Here is an 18,392-nt window from a genome sequence, read left to right on the forward strand (position 1 = left end):
TGAAGGAGGCAAAGCTTTGCTTGTCTATTTCTTAATCTTAATGTTCTTTTAAGGTCATTTTTATATTTAATGATAACAGAAGAGATAAGCAACACATATAAGAACAGGTGCAAGCACCACACTCCTCTGCCTATACTCTGAGTTGGCTGGACACGAGCTGGCACCAACACGGTTGTCACGTAAATGTGTGGGCAGCAGGGCACTGACTGAGTTAGGACTGTCAAATCTCAGCCAAGAAGGCACAGATAGGTTGCCCAGAACCATATTGCACCTTACTTCTGCTTTTGTCTTTCTCTAAAGTGACCCTTCAAAGGTATTGAGGGAATCTCCCTGGGCATGAACGCACAACACACTGTGGAGAACTTTGTCTCTCCAACCCACAGTTTTCCTGTCAGTAAAAGGAAAATGTCCCTGTACCATAAACATCTTATTAGGCTTTTGTAACTGATATTTTGGAAGCTGTCAGAAGCTGTAGTGGAGGAAACCTTTCCCAGAACTGCGCAATGACTTTAGCTAAACATAATGATACACGTTCTCATCGCAGTCTGAGTAACAGCATTGCAACTACATCTATTTTTGCTCGGAATAAAAGTTGGCAGGAAAAACTGAGAAGCTTATTTACAAAAATGTTTATGATAGGGGGTAAGTTGTTCTTCATTCTCATTTTCTCTATAAATGCTGAAATTCTGTTCTCTAAGAAGTTAATTCAAAATGACATCACTCGCTGGCAGGAAAACTTGTTAGCCTCCATTCCCACTCTGCACTGGCAGTGGAACTGACACATCTGTTGGTGTTTTGGTCGAAACATTTGTCATCCCAGTTATTTGCACAATATAAATGTGTTAGCTGTGATTTTGGGTTGTGTGTAACAAACAAGTGTACAATTTGAGGTCTGCCATCAGTATGAAGGGTTATGTCAGAGAAAGAAATTGCAAAACCAAATGATACTTCTTTGTAACAAGGACACAGTCATGGGGACATAAGTAAAGAGGCTTGACAGGTGCAACAGCCAGCAGTGGTGAGACATAGATGTGTTTAACTATGCAGAAATATTTACCTGACAAGGGCTACTATCTTTTCCTAGCAGTTAAAGATGGTCTTTACATGTAAAGAAGACAATACTGGAAAACACATGATAGGACTCATAAGATATGGACAGCTGCCAGGCCTCCGAACAGCTGTGTGGTGTATAAGAATTGCTGCAGCTGTATTTAAACTAGAAATTAAATCTTTTTTTTTTTATTTATTTACTGTGTTCAGGCTTTTTACTTATCCAAAAGGAAGCATTAGCAATTACAAAATGTTTATTTCCCCACAAGACATGTTGGTTTTGCTTCTGCTGTCTGTGAGCTCTGATGTTCAGGAGGCAGCACTACTCATCCTTAAGACTGTGCATGTAGAGCAGTGGGGATATTTTGTTTACATGCTTTGGTTAGTGTGAGAAAGACATTCAAACTGAGCTTTGCACCACTGCAGGAGCCACTTGAAAAGGAATAGGGAACACTCTTCTGGTGTTTTGGAAACACTGGGAAAGAATCTGATACCACTGTGTGTCCAGGATCCTTATGAGGCCAAGAACTTCAAGGCAGGTTTCACAGCATGACTGATCCTGCAGGTTTGGTGGGTGTGCAGGAAGTGGAGCTCTTCTTCCCCAACTCTGGAGGAGCTTTCCTCTAGCTTGTGAAAATAGTTTGTTCAGACAAAAGGAAGTAATTGGACCATGTGTAGTTTTATCTGATTTCCAAACTCACTGATACTTTTTCAAATTTTGTAAAAAAAATTAGGAACATGAACTCTTGAACTTCCTCTCCTCTTTTCTGTAATTCTGCATGAGCAGAAGAGAAAACTGGGGAACATGTATGTGAGTTGTTTCTAGAGAAGACTGAACAGCCCCATGAATTATATAAATTTCTGGCAATATTAAACTCAAGGGACAGCTTGTCCTGTTGGGCCATGTTTGGTTGTTCACTAAGGTCAATAACTGAATGGGATATTAAATGCCTACCATAGCGTGGACACAAAGTTGCTGTTCCCATGCAAGATTTCAGCTTTACTACTGCTAGAGCTGAACAAGATAGTAGTTAGGTACCTGTGGGTTTGGAATGAAAATTCTTGGGTTCTTCCTGCAAAGCCACATCTACAGTGTGTGGTTTGGCTGGCAGCAATGGATTCTGATTTGTATGCAAGCCTGTGGACACTTCTAATTTGATGTTTGTATGAAAGGCTAGCTCTGTGGCCACTTTTAATTAAAGATTTCCGGTAAAGTTAGTCAACAATTTTTGTTACTGGAGGGAGAGTACAGAGCCATGTTAAAAAATTTATGGACAACTGTTGAGAGGATAAATAGTATAACATTTGGTAACAGTAGTGAAAGTGTGTGCAATTTCACATGGTGTTATATTGTAAGAACTAAATCCAGAAATTTTTATTTGATGAGTTCTCAAACTTTCTTTCTGTTTTTCATTACTTTCCTAGTTATCAGGGTTAAATCCACTGGAAGGGAAGGGGGTTAGAGACATTACAGACCCAGGCTTGCAAAGCAGCACTGCCATTTTCAGGTCTTCCCTCGAATCCACATAAAATTTTGGTGTCACAGTTCCCAAGATCACCTGCTGCATAGAGAACTACTTTGTCTTTCTTGTTTAGAACACAGCTCTTACCAGCTTCCAGGAGGGACATCATAGTTCAGCGCTGGTGCATTTTCCTGCCTGAAATCCTAAACATTTCTTTTGATGAAGGCTGGTCAACAGACAACTAAACCTAATTCTTCAACAACGATTAAATTTACACCTCACAAACAGAGCATGATCTTCTTCTAGTAGACATCCATCTGTTCTGCAGAAAGGTAAATGATCTCGAATGAGGAAGAGAAATGGAAGATAATGTTAGTCTTTGGGTTCACAATTAATCACCTAAAAGCTTTTACAGTCTAAATAAAAAAAATGGCTCTGACTTTGATCAGCCATAAGTCAGAGACAGAGTAGAGGGAAAGGGGAATATTTACTCTCAAGTGGCATTTGGTTTTCTAGATTAAAAATATTGAAATTTTTAATAATGCCTGTGAATAATGCCTGGTGAATCAGGAAGAATGGAAAAAAATCTTGGATATTTATATGAACAAAAAATCTATACAAGATTTAATTTCAATAAATAAAATCATTTTCTTTTGATAATTTCAAAGTGCTTTGTTATGGCTGTAATATCTTTTTCTTTCCTACTGTAATTAACTGATCTTAAGAATGTGCAAACAAGTTGCCACAAGTGTTAGGCTACTTAGTAATAACTGTGCACCTTTTTACCCATCAGTAAATGTAAGATCATTTACTTCCAAGAGGGGGAATTCAGAAGAGGGATGGGCAACCTCAAATTACCACACATTTATAACCATGTAAAAGTCTCCCCACAGGCAGTTACCACAGATGAGCTAAATTACTGCAAATTCAGACTCTAGCTTATATCACGTTAACCACATTATGTGCCTATCTTTACATTTCAAAACAATACATAATTTCTATGCAGAAGACATCCAGTTCTCATATAGCTATGTTGAACGTAATTGTTTAGATGTTGGAAACAAACAAAACATTTTTTTTGTGAACTTAAGAGATGTGTTGAAACCATTCCTTTTCTGAATAATGTTTCAGCTTCAGTTACTCTTTAATTTCCTACTGGCAAATTATTTTTTTCCTCAAGTGATTCTTTACCATCGCAAGGTGGAATGTTCTTTTCCTGTTGAAGTCAACGGAAGAATATCCCTTGATTTCCTTCAGGAATTCCTGCCAGCTCCTGAATATGTAGAAACCATCAGTATTTTCTTCCTTTTCTTCCTATTTTCTTCCGGTTTTCTTCATTCTTCTTCCTATAAAAATTCATGCTACAGATTTTGAAAGGGTTTGGGTTTTTTTTCCCGTGAGTTCAAGGTGTGTGGAATTTAGAAGCCTTCACTGAAAAGTCTACAAGAAATTGGCTTATTAAAAAATCACCATAAAACAAGGAATCCTAAGAAATTCCTGATTATTTATGAAGAAAGACTGCCTGGACTTGGATCCTTTGAGGTATCTAAGAATTTGCAGCACTCTTTATAGCAAAGACATCTAAAATTGGACAAAACTCCAGAGTTTGTTGTATCATTACTAGCCAGATGCTGTTAGAAGATAAGCCACATTCATTTTCCAGTGCTGAGCCTTCCAGAATGTGCCAAAGAAAAGGTAAAGACCAAGTGTCACAGCTCAGAAGGGTGACTTCAATTAGGGTAGCACACTATGTCATTTTTGTTCTGTAAGTCATGTGCATCTGAATCTTTTGATTTCTCTCTAGTCATGACCATAGCTTCTGACAGCAAATCCACACATTGCTTGAGGAATTCCTGCTGGATGCTCTCTGCTGAGGGGGAAGTTGCAGCTGCTCTGCCAGGACAAAGCAATTCACACCTTAAACTATTAAGAAATTAATTATGTGCTTTCAGTTGGCCTCTAAAATGGGTTTTGCATTGCTCACCTGGAACTTGTTAGTCTTTACCAGCCAGTAACATTTATCATCATTCAAAATACTGGAGAGCAGGCAGGTCAGATATTGCTTGGTCATTATTGCATGTTGACTTGATGAAAAGTAGGTTTGAACTTCTTTCTTCAACAAATTGCTCCCCCATACTCCTAGATGACTGTGAATTCATTACTTTTATCTCCTTGGTTAAACACATACTTGGTCCATATTCTCCAGACTGTGATGTATTTGGGTACTCATCAATTTTAGTGTCCACATCCAGCGCTTTTTGAGTGAGCCATCTCCAAAGTCTTTTTTATACTATGTATGTCCCACTCTTAGCAGAGACAATGTATTTTTTTTTTTAAACAGGAGACAAAAATCATAGAGTCATTCAGGCTGGGCAGGAGCTAGGAGGGTCTCTGCTCCAATATCCTGCTCCCAGCAGAATGAGCACAGCCTTCAGACTCCTACAAAGCTGTATGAATCCAGGCACTTATAGTGAAAGTTAGAAAATTCAGGAAACTTTGGGGATTTACTACCATCTCCATATAGTCATCGCCTTGCTAATGGCATTTTAAAAATAATACAGGCTCATGAATCATAGATAATCTACCTGTGTACTTGCCAATCCATTTGTTACTTTGATTCACTTTAATAGCACCCATTTTTGCTCCCGTTTTAGTATTTACTATTCACCTGCTGTCTCTCTCACATACAGGGAAAGAAAGAAATGAATTAAGTAGAACCAGCTCTCTGCAATCAGAGCTGAAGCCTCCTGAGCTGAAAAATGACTCACATTTGTCTGCTGGCATCTCTCCTCACAAGTCTCCTGCAGCAACATCTCTCAAAGTCTCTACTAATTGAGCCATTTTCTGAATGCTAGCAGTGAATGGGAGTTAGTGAGATGGAGACCAAGCAACATATGAAATTTGTCATTAGCGGGAATGGCAGTTTTTCTAGAATATTTTTGACAAAGGTGTATTGAATGTGCAGTTGAGGAAGTGTAATTTACTGCTAGCCTGCATTAAGCACTGACCTTCATGCTACTCAGTAGTAAGCCAAGAAGAAAAGATGTTAAGATACAATGAGAGCTTAAACAGAAGTGACTGTAATTAAAAATATATATTGGATTTGGGAAGTGCTTGGTTACAGTTTTAATGAAAACATTACTGTGACACTGATATTAAGATTTAAATCCATCAGAAAGAAATCATAGACATACAAATACAATCTAGTTCTCTAGACAGCTAAAATTACATGCTCCTGCTCTTCTTCTCCTGCATTATGCATCCAGCTGCATTGTCTTTCTTATTTCATTTTTGTGACTAACCTAATTTTATAGCCCCAGTTTTTATGGTATGCTAGTATGGAGCAGCAGGTGGTCATCAAAAACTCTGTGTCACTAAGAGCACCCCTGACATTCTAAAAAATTATGAAAGATTAATGCGTGTATAGCAAGTCTGTTTCTCACTCGTGAGCAGAGAAATCCTTCCCTGCCCTGACAGCTAAAAGGACTCCAGTAATGCCAAATGCTAGCTAATACCTTTTCTGCTAGAAGAAAATCACAGTATTGTATGGAGTTTGAAGATCAAATTTTACTGAAGAAGAATATATTCATTCTTTTGGGCTAAAGGAGATATTTTTTCTGCTCAGAGCTGTGTTTGGTATCAGTAGCTGGTTGTAAGCACCTGTAGAAAGTGAATTAGAAGAGCAGTACCTTTTCTTAGCTGTACCCTACCAACTCCCCAAGCTGCAGTTTAAACATTTCCAGAGCCACAGGAAATTATAGACTTGGTCAGTTCCCTTTTTTTTAACTGCTCTGTACATTTTGCATCCAGAAAGTCCTGCAACAATGTGTCCCACAGTGTAAAAATTTGGTGAGTGGAAAAAATCCTTTGCTTTATTCATTTTGAATCTTCTGATTACTGATTATACTACATGTCCATTAATTTCTCTTTCTCCTGTAAAGAGGAATAACCATTCTGATTTACTTTTTCCATGCAAGATTTAGAAAGTTATGTAAACTTTATGGTTGGGCTTAACGGCGTTAAAGGTATTTTCCAACCTAAATGATTCTATGAAACCTTTAGTTTTATTTTTCTTCTTAGTGTAGGTAGAAAAGCTCCACCTCAAGCTTACTGGAGTGAGTTTTCTGGGCAAATATGTTTATACCTATTCTGACAAGAATAATTCTATTCGTTTTATTACACCATTGTAACTTAGAAGAAGGTAGCAAACTTAGGGAGGTAAAGCCAGAGAAAGGAGCCAGGATTTACCTATAATCTCAGCAGCTTTCTGTGCTCATCTGATCCATATCTCTGACCATGTTGCAATTTATCCCACAGTAGCTGCAAGGGATATTTTCCATATCACTCGTAATATCGAAGGAAAAAGTTCTGACTTGTTTTTAAACATACTCCACCTTTCTTTTTATGACTATATGTATATATTCACACAGCTACACACTACCGTAAACTCAAAAAAAAAATCTACTTATTTTTCATCGCAGTTTTTACTGTGATGTGTTCATTTTACGTCCTTGGTCCCAGTTTGCAATTGAATCTCATTATGGGGATGATCTTCAGTTCTGCAGGTGGATAGATTTTGGATCAATGAGAATAGGACTGATTCATGTTTTTTTTCTGGCACAATGACACAAACGGTCTTAGGAGCATCTATTGGACGTACAGCAGAAACTTCACTTGGTCTGTGAAAGCCTCCTCAGATGTTGCTCATTGTGATTTCCTCATGGCTGCAGCCATCCTTTTGCCCATGCAAACTCCTGTACAGGTGGAAGCTCGCCATGCAGCACTGCCGTGTCACGGTACCAGGGAGGATAAGGGGCACTCAGCTGCAAGAAGAGTAACATAAAAGCTCTGAAAAAAACTATGGCATTTTTCAGATAAGTGGCAGTGAGGTTTGCAAGTTCAATGTTTTGTTTCTTTCTTTTGTTTCAGTGGAAATGATGATACTTCTTTCAACCCACCAATTCTTTCATTACTTCTTCCTATTCCAAGAAACCATTTAATATGTACTTGGAAGTAAAGGAAAGAAAACTGTGATAACCTGAGACGTTTGGAGAGGGTCCTCAGTTTTATTTGTAGTTTTGGGGTTTGCATTTGATTATTTGCATCTGTCACTGATAACTAACAGTATGGCAAGAAACCCATTTCTGCATTGGTTCTCCAACAGCCCTCAGTGGACTGTTCAAGCTGTCACTTTTCAGCTACACTAGGGGTATTTAGATTGAATACAGGTGTGGATCTCAGTTACTTGTTGACTACACATCTCCCATTAGACAGGCACTTTGAACTTTCCCCCCAACGTCTTCTCTTAAGGATTGCAAAAATGGGCCCCTGTGACGGCCCCACTCATGTCCCACAAATACCACAGGCTGCCCTGGTGCCTCCACGACTCAAGACCACGGTAGAATCCAGCCTGCAGCTGAGTGACAGGCTTGTCTTTGTGTAGCAATGGCAAACTACATACATCTCTAGGGTTATTTTGAAGAAAAGCTTTCCAAGCTCATCAAATGTATGGATGGCATGAACAGAGATCTACTGCTTGGAAATTTGTTTTGCAACAGAAGGCATTTACTGTTGGTGCACAGCAGAGAAGTAGGACTTTCTACTACCCCATGCACTGTGTAGAAAGTTTCATATTACAGACTGAATTTTTTCTGGCAAGAGTGACATCCTCTGCTAACACATTACGTAATGATTCACTTTCTGCCCTCATTTTCATTTCATTAAGGCAAAAACATTATCAGCTTCACTGATGGTTGGATGCTCTCTCTAGAGATCAAAACTAAGACCAACACAAGTTTTGTTGTTAAGACTACATGTATAACATGATTTGAAAGGGCTTGAAACAGTAAAAATAGGATAAATAGATGAAGGATTGTATTATTTGCCTATATTCAGTGGACTATACTTGTCAAAAGTGGTTGAATATCCAAATTAAGTTGAAGATAATCCCTGCATGAGCCTATGAAAACCTGTTCCCAACAAGCCTTCATAATTAGTTTTTTTTATGCCAGGAAACATGAATTAAATTGTTTTAAAGCAATAATGTTTAGGTAAGCAAAAAAAAAGCTTCCCACTGAGAGATATTTTATGAACAAAATTAAATATTATAAAACCATATTATTAAATTCTGTCAAAAAGGTATTAATCTTGTTACTCTGGCATTGGTACCTCAGGTGTCCATAATTATGGATTAAGACTTAAAACAAAAATATAGTCTGTAAGGTATTTTTCAAAGTTCCTAAAAAAGAAAATAAAACTTGAAAGTATAAACCTTCAGACTCACAATGTGTCTTTCTATTATTATTATTAACTTCTTACGTGCTGACTCTATGATCAGCAGTGTATAAAGCTCAATATGAACAGAGTCCCTGCATAAATGAGTTTAGAAATTATGAAATCAACCGAAAAGAAGACACATTTAGTAATTTAAATTGGTAAAACATGAGGATATCTCTGTGTGCTGAGGACAACACTCCTCCATTCATTTCTGAAATTTGTAGGAAAATAACCTTTTTGAAGGAGAGACAATCTGGGGAAGGGGATTACATTTATCACAGAAAAAGATGCAAGGAAGAACAACAGATTCTTAAGACAACAACTAAGAATAGAATAGAATAGAATAGAATAGAATAGAATAGAATAGAATAGAATAGAATAGAATAGAATAGAATAGAATAGAATAGAATAGAATAGAATAGAAATTTCAGTTGGAAGAGACCTAGAACATTCATCTAGTCCAGCTGCCTGATCACATCAGGGCTGACCACAAGTCAAAGCATATTGTTAAGAGCATTGTCCAAATGCCTCTTAAACACTGACAGGCTTGGCGCATTGATCACCTCTCTAGGAAGTCTGTTCAAGTGTTTGACCACCCTCTTCCTACAGAAATGCTTCCTAACATTCAGTCTAAACCTCCTGGGATGCCGATTTGAAACATCACCATTTGTCCTATCACTACGTGCCAGGGAGAAGAGACCAGTGCCTCCATTTCCCCTTCTCAGGGAAGTGTAGAGACCAATGACGTCACCCCTCAGCCTCCTTTTCTCCAAACTAAACAAGCCCAAAGTACTCAGCTGCTCTTCACAGGACATTCCGTCCAGCCCTTTCACCAGCTTTGTTGCTCTTCTCTGGAAACATTCAAGGGCTTTCACATCATTCTTAACTTGTGGGGGCCAGAACTGCACACAATATTCAGGGTGAGGCCACACCAGCACAGAATACAGCAAGATAATCACCTCTTTTAACCAGCTGATTACGGTGTGTTTAATGTACCCCAGGATGCAATTTGCCCTCTTGGCTGCCCAGGCACACTGCTGATTCATGTCGAGCCTGCTGTTGACCAGCATCCCCAGATCCCTTCCTGCAGAACTGCTCTCCAGCCTCTCCTCTCCCAATTTATACTCGTGTCCAGCATTATTCTATCCAAGGTGCAGAATTCGGCATTTCAACTTGTTAAATTTCATTCCATTAATCATAGCCCGGTGTTCCAATCTACCTATTATAGATCCCTCTGCAAGGCTTCCCTTCCCTCAAGAGAGTCAACAGCACCAACCAGTTTGGTACCACCAGCAAAGCTGCTAATGGTGCGTTCAACTCCTGCATCCAGACTGTTGATACACATACTGAACAGAACTGCCCTAAAGTTGAACCCTGAGGAATACCACTGATGACTGGTCACTAGCCAGATGTAGCCCCCTCCACTACAGCCCCTTGAGTCCTGCCTTTCAGCTAGATCTTCACCCAGGGCATCATGAACTCATTCATCCCACAATTATGAAACGTGATCAAAAGGATGCTGTGAGGAACAGTGTCAAAAGCCTTACTAAGACCCAGAAAAACAGCATCCATTGCCTATAATAGAAAGTTATCAAACTGGGACTTTTCTTTTGTGAACCCATGTTAACTCTGCCTGATGACTGCATTATTCCTTAAATGCATTTCAACAGTACCCTGCGTAATCTTCTCCATAATTTTTCCAGGAACTGAGTTTAGACCAGCAGGTCTATCTAAGGACACATAAAAAAAATGATAGTAATGTCGTTTGTCTGCCCATAAGTTAGGTGGTTGGGTCTAAAACAGTCATATCTTCCAGTCAACAAATATAGATTGCTTGTTCCGCTCCAAAATGTTTCCAGGATACTTGAATTGTCATTTGGAAGTGACGCTCTCCCTTTCATTGACTGCATAATGAGCTTAGAGTTGTCCTTGGGGGGCTTTCCTCTCTTAAGGAACAAAAAATATGTTGCATATAAGGAAAATCTAAGCAACACAAGCAAATGAGTGTAAGAACAGATCAGGTCACAGAGGATGAAGGTCTCAGTAATCCTGGCTCCCCTGGCATTAGGTCATTGAAAGGACTGAAATGGTGGTACCAATGCCTTACATCAACGTGTGGTTGGGTTTCTAAGAACCACACTGGTACAATCACATCTTTGTCAGTCCGCAGTCTCCAGTGCCCCAAAGAAATGTGGTAGCGTGATGGAGAGAAAATTCCATTCTATCTATCAACTCTAATTTTATGTTAGAGAATGAAAGTTTAAAAATTACAACAAGAGACATTCTAGATATAACGTAAGGTTTTAAGATCTCTGCAGAGGAATATTTTTGCCAGTGTAAATTGTCCCTCAAGATCTTTTTTAATTCCTCCACTGGTTCTAGTAAAAGCATTCTGTACATTTACCACTTTTCCTAATTGGATTATCTTTGAATGAATGCAATAGGTAGATGTTCCTGTTCTAGTACACATACAACACAACTCTTTCACTCTTCCCTGTAAATCACTGTTATTGGATCATAACCCTGGAATTCAGTCAGCAATTTTTACTATAATCCACATCATTTATTGAGATTATTTGTTGGTAATACAACATGCTTGGTGTTTTATTACAGTTTCTTTACACTCTGAAGCACAGGCAGGCAACCATTAAGCATGAGGCAATGCTCAGTCACATTTTGTTATGTCTGATATTTACTTTATGCTGGTAATCCAGTAAGACATAAGCAAAACAAACTGAGCAAATGTGTAATTAACCATATTTTTCAGTTGTTTTTCCCTCAGTTTTACAGAAGACTGGCTTGGTTACAAAGTCTGTCACCTCCAAGGAATAGCTTTGTAACCAATTCAAAATGATGGCTTTTTGATGGTAGCTAATCAGTCTAGGTAGAATTAGTTGGTTCAATCTGTTTCATAGTGAATGTCTAGAACACCATTTTTAGACACAGGTTTGTCTGGAGCACATGCTTTTTACCTCTGTAATTTACCTCTGTAAATGTGGCAAGTATTATCTTCTCATCCCACTTGATCCCTCTAGAACTTTCTTGATCCCTCTAGAACTTTCTTGATCCCTTGTGGGAGGACATTTGCACTGCAACTAATATTGTATCTATTGTTTGTACAGCTAGAGAAATTCAGACACTTGTGTTCACCAGGATGGGAAAACCAGCAGTTATATAAATTCTACATGACGTTTTTAAATGTTCCTTGAGATTTTATTATTAATACTTGACAGTTCTGAAGCCTTTGGAAAATTCTGCACAACATACATCTGCAGAAATCTGCATGAATATGTTTATGTCTGAATTTTTATTTCTGTTTTTTTCCCCAAAGCTGAGTTCCAGCTACCTATTCCATTTTACAGTGATCTTAGACAAGTTTACTGTATGGTCTTTGCCATAACATAAAGTGCTGCCACCCTACAGCCAGGGGTCAACTGCAGCTTTTCCATTCCAGGGAAGCTTGTTTTAATGTACTATTTATTACTTCTTCCTGCTGTTCAGTTTGAATGCTGGTCACCTCTCTGCCCAACCTCATCATTTAGATTACACATAAAAAAAATATTTGTATTCATATTTAATGGGGTGAATTTTAGAGAGAGAAAGTGGAAAGGCATGATTTCATTGCCAGTAGATCAGTGACGTTTTTTGACGTTCGATGCAGCTACCAAAATCTTTGATACCATCTAGAACACTTTTTGTTTGGTTGGTTGATTCTTTTTTTGTGGTAGAAACACAGAAAAAGAAAGACTTGTCTCTAGAGCAGAAGCATTGGCTCTGTTCTAAAAAATGTGTCTCTGGAGGTTGTATACAGACAGAGGGATGAATGGGTAATGGTATAAAATTTATCTGCATCATCCCAGATTGAATATACATCTTGGTATTGTTCAGATCAAGGCACAGTTTAGGATTTCTTTTTATTTCTTGTAAGTGCAACTAAAGGGTGTTTAGCTTTATTCACACTTGTTTAAGTTCTTTTCTGTTAAAAAAAGAAAGTATTGAAACAATTAAAAGAAATGGTCTTTTCTGGCAATCTTTACTCTCTCTCATTTCTTAGCAATTGTTCAAAGTGGTTAAAGATCTGTCAGTGACTCAGTAGGAAAAAGGGAGTTGACCCCACCCATTTTTTCCCTCATATCTTTTGGAAAAATTAGTTCAGCACCTTAAGTAAAGTTAAATAAAAATAATCTCAAAATAGATCTAAAAGTCAAGCAGACTCCACAAGAAAAGGACACTATAAAATGACATGTACGATGCTATCATAGTTAGAAGACCAGTGGGAGTAATACAGCTGGGATATGGACAGAATAGTCACCAGGCTGCAGTCGTACCAGCTTTGTGCCACCTTCTAAAACAACTCTGTTCAGCCTTACTCTTTTAGTCACTCCAAGCCATCTTAAGTTTTCATGTTCTTGGACTTTGCATTGTCAGGAATTCTCCCGTTGTACGGGCCTTTCATTTTTCCAGACCACTGAAAGAGAAAATTAACAAAAGTCAATTGCCGTGCTCGTTGACACAGTGCTGTGACTCCTGGCTGGGAGGGGCCCGGTGCTTTCCAAGGCAGCACAGCTTGAAAAGTCACCAGGAGAGGCTCTATGGACACACCAACACTCCTACATCAAGTAGTGCTAAGTAACAGTTCCAGCACCAAAATTTGATAATCCATACTGTAAAACACTCATCAAATCACAGAAAAATTAAAGATGGGTGGAACCCCTGTAGTCACCTTGCCCAGAGTCCAGGCATTGTTTTGTCCTAAGCAAATGACCAGTTTTCCGAACAGTTCCTGGGTATGACTTGATGACCAGAAGCTGCTTCCAATACGGGTTTTGCATGCAGCCACCCTACTCTGGAGTCAAAGGAAAATGAATAGTGTGAGTATGGGCTCTTCCATGGCAGCTGAGCTCCATGCTGGGGGTTTCTGTCAGGCACACTGATAGTATGAAAGTAACCTCTGTTAACACTGTCGACACTGAGTATTTACCATCTACAAAAATAATTCTTGCTTAATGTTTGTACAGGTTTTTACAGTACTACAGCACCAGTCATGTCCTTCCATCTTCTATGCTGTTTGAAGAAGGAACTTGCTCATGGTCCTCAAAGAAATTCTATGAGATACTGTGATCCTCCATGAGTTAAAAATAAAACATTCTGATATAGCTTTAAGATATCCAATACATCGTCTTCCTCACAGGAGAAAAGAAAGTAAACTGAATCACATCTCAGGACCACATCAGTGCCTCTTGCTCCTCTGCTCATGTTAAACCAGATTCTGGGTTTAGGGTGGGGAGGGAATTTCTCTGTTCCCCATGCAGACCTGGCAAGGACTGACAGGGGTTTTCATAATGTCCTCTCCAGTGTAGGCTGCGGTCATCCAGATCACCAGGATGATTTAAACTCTGAGCTAGTTTATTTTTGATTCATCTTAACAGCATCAATCTTTGTGGCATGGATAATCTTTAAACTAGCTTTAAGTGGTTAAGAAGTGATTGTATCTAGGCATGCAAAGCTGACAGAAAAACCACATCATGGCCTAGATTCAACATGCAGGTTGCTTGTCTGTGTAATTCCTGGTCTGCGTGTTCCTCTTTTTCTGTTCCCCAGGTACCCTAACTCTCTATCATTACCAGCAGAAATTAAAATATAAACTCTTAAAGGTAGCTGCTACATTTTCCTTACTCTCAGGAGTTCTGTACTTACACATAATTCTTTGCATGATTTTATTATAACAAATGCCTAACTTTCATTCGTTGAAAATAAAATACACACTATTTCTTGTGGTAATTCTTGTAATATGTTTTTCCTTTATCTTTTTCCAGGGAAAATCTTTCCTTTCCATTAGCAGCAGGTTTCTGTCAACACGTTTTCCCTCAAAAATATTTTTGGGGAGGAAATGGCATGAATGGCAGGGTATTTTCAGCCAGAAAAATTTAAGTGGCTGTAACTGATAAAAAAAAATTAGACACAATTGACAACAGGAATAAAGAGTGACATTGCAGAAGAGACCTGAAACTCCTTGGTCTGCTGTGCCAAAAATCAAGATAAAAACAAGCCCAAACTTTGGGAAAAGAAATACAGCAAACTGATACATTTCTCCCGGGAGTGATGCTTTTTTGATATTACTACTATTAACAACTGGCAATATGAAAAGCAAATATATTAGCATTTTTCTGTACCGTTTATCATGATAATTTTTAGAAACAGTTCTAGGTAGCAAATTACTCCAGGATAATGCTAGTTTAATCACAATATTGCTAAGTGTAGTGCCAGGTACTGTTGAAAATCATGCCCAGCTGGTTTTCAATAAGCCTGTGAAAGAGTAAAACAGACAAGGCAGAACGATGTGCTACCACGGCTTGACCGCCTTAAATAGAGAGAATCATTTAGTCTGAATTTGAGTATCGCTGCAGGAAATTGCATAATAGAATGCACAAACATACCCTAGGAGTTTTAGTGGCCTAGTTAGGGTGGTTTAGTGATACCAGCAGAGTTATGCAACCAAACTAGGAATGCAGACAGTTCCCGTGGCACCATTTCTTCCGAAACATACAGATGCTCTTTCTTATGTATAACCTGCCCTCTTGGAATAACATTAAGCAAGATATGTTATCCATTCAACCACATGCAGGATGTCAGTTGAAGCAGTGCTGCATTTATCTCACGGGGAAGCCTGGTTTAGAGAGCTTTCCATCTTAAATGTGAATGGTGAGGCCAATTTGAAATACCTGGTGGCTTCAGACTAGATGTCCTTGGGATTCGTACCCTTTTCATCAGCATGAGCACCTGCATTCCCCTCCTAGATGATTTCTTTTTTTCTGAAAACATATACTTTTTTTGGTAAAATGACAACTATTCTGTACCTGCAACTTTTGCCTATACAATATTCACAGTATTCCCTTAAACAAAGCATTTAAATTACTGGGCATAATGAATTTGTCCCATCTCTTATAAGTAATGTATAGTTGAATATGTCAGCGTACTTTTCCTTTTCCCCAGGAGTCAAGCAATTATGAGACTGACAATGGTTACTGATTTCTAAAAAGCTTGCCCTTGAAATTACCTCAAGAATCTGTTTCTGTGATATGAATTTGTCTTGAATAACCTGGAAACTGTCAACTAAAGTGATCAAATCTTTTACTGACAGTGTTTTTTTTTCTTTGGTTAAAAAAAATTGTTAATTAATGTTTATCCTTTGCAGTGCTGAGCATTCTCAGGTTGTCATTTTCCAATGATGGTTCTTATTTATTTAAAGCTTTTAAATTACTTCCCCTGAGTGCATTAGTACAATTTTTTTTTTTTGCATTTTAAGCCTCTGATTACATGTATAGTAGAAAGTTTTGTAATTATTGTTTCATAGAATAATTTTGTTCCATAAGTTTTATAGAGCTTTGAATTCCACTGCAGTTAAACAGGATTCTCATGGGTCCAGAAAGGTATTTTTCACAATGGATGACTTTGAGGCATAAACATGGCTGAGTCCTACAAATGTTTACATGCATAACACTACTGGGAGAAATCCTTATGCCACTGAAGTGAATGGGAATTCAGAGCAAAATGCTCATTAAACCTTTTGGGGACTTTTGAAAAACCAAAGCTAATCTGCCAAAGAGAGATAGATATAAACTCACCTTGACAATGTTTTATAAAATAAATACATATTGTACTAAGTCAAAACATAGAATTTATAGAATATATAGAGCACATAAAGCTTTTGTACAGCAAATGTACAGCTGTAGAGAAAGCCTTAATTTTCTGAAACTACTTATCTTCCGAAATACAAACTACACTAACACTAGAAGATGCTGGGATTTAGATCTGGGCCACCCTGCAGTGAACAATTAAATGCATTATTGAATGGTCAATTTATATTAAAAATACCTACAAACAAACAAACATGCAAAAAAACAACATAAAAAAAAACCCCAGTCCTGTGAGACAGGACTGGGACTCAAATCTCTTCCTCCAGATACAAACACAGTATCATACCAGCTTGGCTTTAAAATTTCCTGAGCTTTAATGTACTTTCTGGTATACTTCTGCTAGGAGTTTCCCTCATGATAACCAGTATTCTGGACTTCTGTCATTCAGCTGGAGAGACATGCCTATCCAGACATGCTTAGGAAGATAAGGTTGTGGAAAAGCTTTGGGATCTGGTCCAAATCTCACAAACTCCTTCAATGCAGTCCAATAGAGAGAGAATTCCAGATGGGCTTTAACATCCTTTTCTTAGTCTTAATATAAGAGCATCATAGACATTTTACACTAATTACAAGACATCTAATTGCCTCCTTAGATTCTGTTTCAAGTGTTTAACAAATTGCATATCTTACAAGGGGCCATATCATAAAGTGTCGTTAAGTAAGAGGTTTTCAGTTACTGTTGTTGTCCTTTTTCTGCTGAGCTTTTTCATCTATCAAATCAAAGTCTTTCACTTTGAGCTGCCTCTGAGTCCAGCTGAGTCCAACAGCACATGAGATTGAAAGGTGGATTCATGGCCTAGTGCTGATCTCTTATCCCTAAAACTACGGCAGAAAAAAAAATTAATTGTTGTGTTGGGTGGCTGAAGACAGATGAGATTTGCTGTGCCTACAGTCTGCATGCACTCAGCTGGGCTTAGGCAGCCTGAGGTACACCTACACACTTCATTTCCCAAACAAAACCCCAGCCAAGCCGTGCCATTGATCCTTTCAGTCCACGCACTAATTTTCTTCTGGCAGAGCAGATGCAGGGGGCTGTGCCAGGGTATTTGTTGACCAGGTATCCTAGCAGCAGCCAGAACATGCATCCAAGCTAAAATCTAGTTGGGGCAGTTCTAGAAATTCAGAACTAGTGCTTATCCTTTCTACTAGGACCCCTGCATCCCTGTTGGCACAATTACTTGGTGGGATCATGTTAAGTAATTACACCTTTATCTTTTTGTAGGTTACATGGTTCAAAAGCTAATTCTTTAGGACAACAGATTAAGGGTTTGCAAACTGCTATAGCAGTAGTTCCGTCCTTCTGAGGGATGTATGCAAATTCCTCCAAGTCTGGTATGAGAAAAATCAAGAATAAACCTTCTGCTTCTGGGTTATGAAAGAGCAGAAGTTGTAAGGTTAATTTTTCAAGACACCCAAGAGGCTGGGTTTAGAACACCTTGCTAACAAAATTTATATATATACTACGAATTGCAACCCACAAGTATGCATTAATATGTATGCTCGACACCACAGCTCTATTCTTCATGATGTCTTCACTTACCTGGGCTGCGTTGCTAGCTGCAATTCTTGTAAGCTATACTTAAAACTAAGCATAAAAGAGAAACTGTGAGAGATGGGGAAAATCAAGAGTGGACTTCCATGTTCATTCAGCCAATCAGCATTTTAAGAAAATATCTTTAATACGTGACAAACATACAGTTTGTTAGTTTTCCCCACAGATTACTTAGAGCACATGGGCTTTAATCTGATTTGACAGCCTTGTGATATTTTCTGCCATTCTTGTTCTTAGCAAAGTGCTCTAAAAATGCATCCATAATTTATTTATGGGACCTTCTTTAACCCTTGAATAACTACAATACACACCGTAGCTTTCATCCTTGAACTGTCAGTACTGGTTGTGGAAAGT

Source organism: Phaenicophaeus curvirostris, chromosome 6 (genome assembly GCF_032191515.1).
Source record: "Phaenicophaeus curvirostris isolate KB17595 chromosome 6, BPBGC_Pcur_1.0, whole genome shotgun sequence".
NCBI classification, from domain to species: domain Eukaryota; kingdom Metazoa; phylum Chordata; class Aves; order Cuculiformes; family Cuculidae; genus Phaenicophaeus; species Phaenicophaeus curvirostris.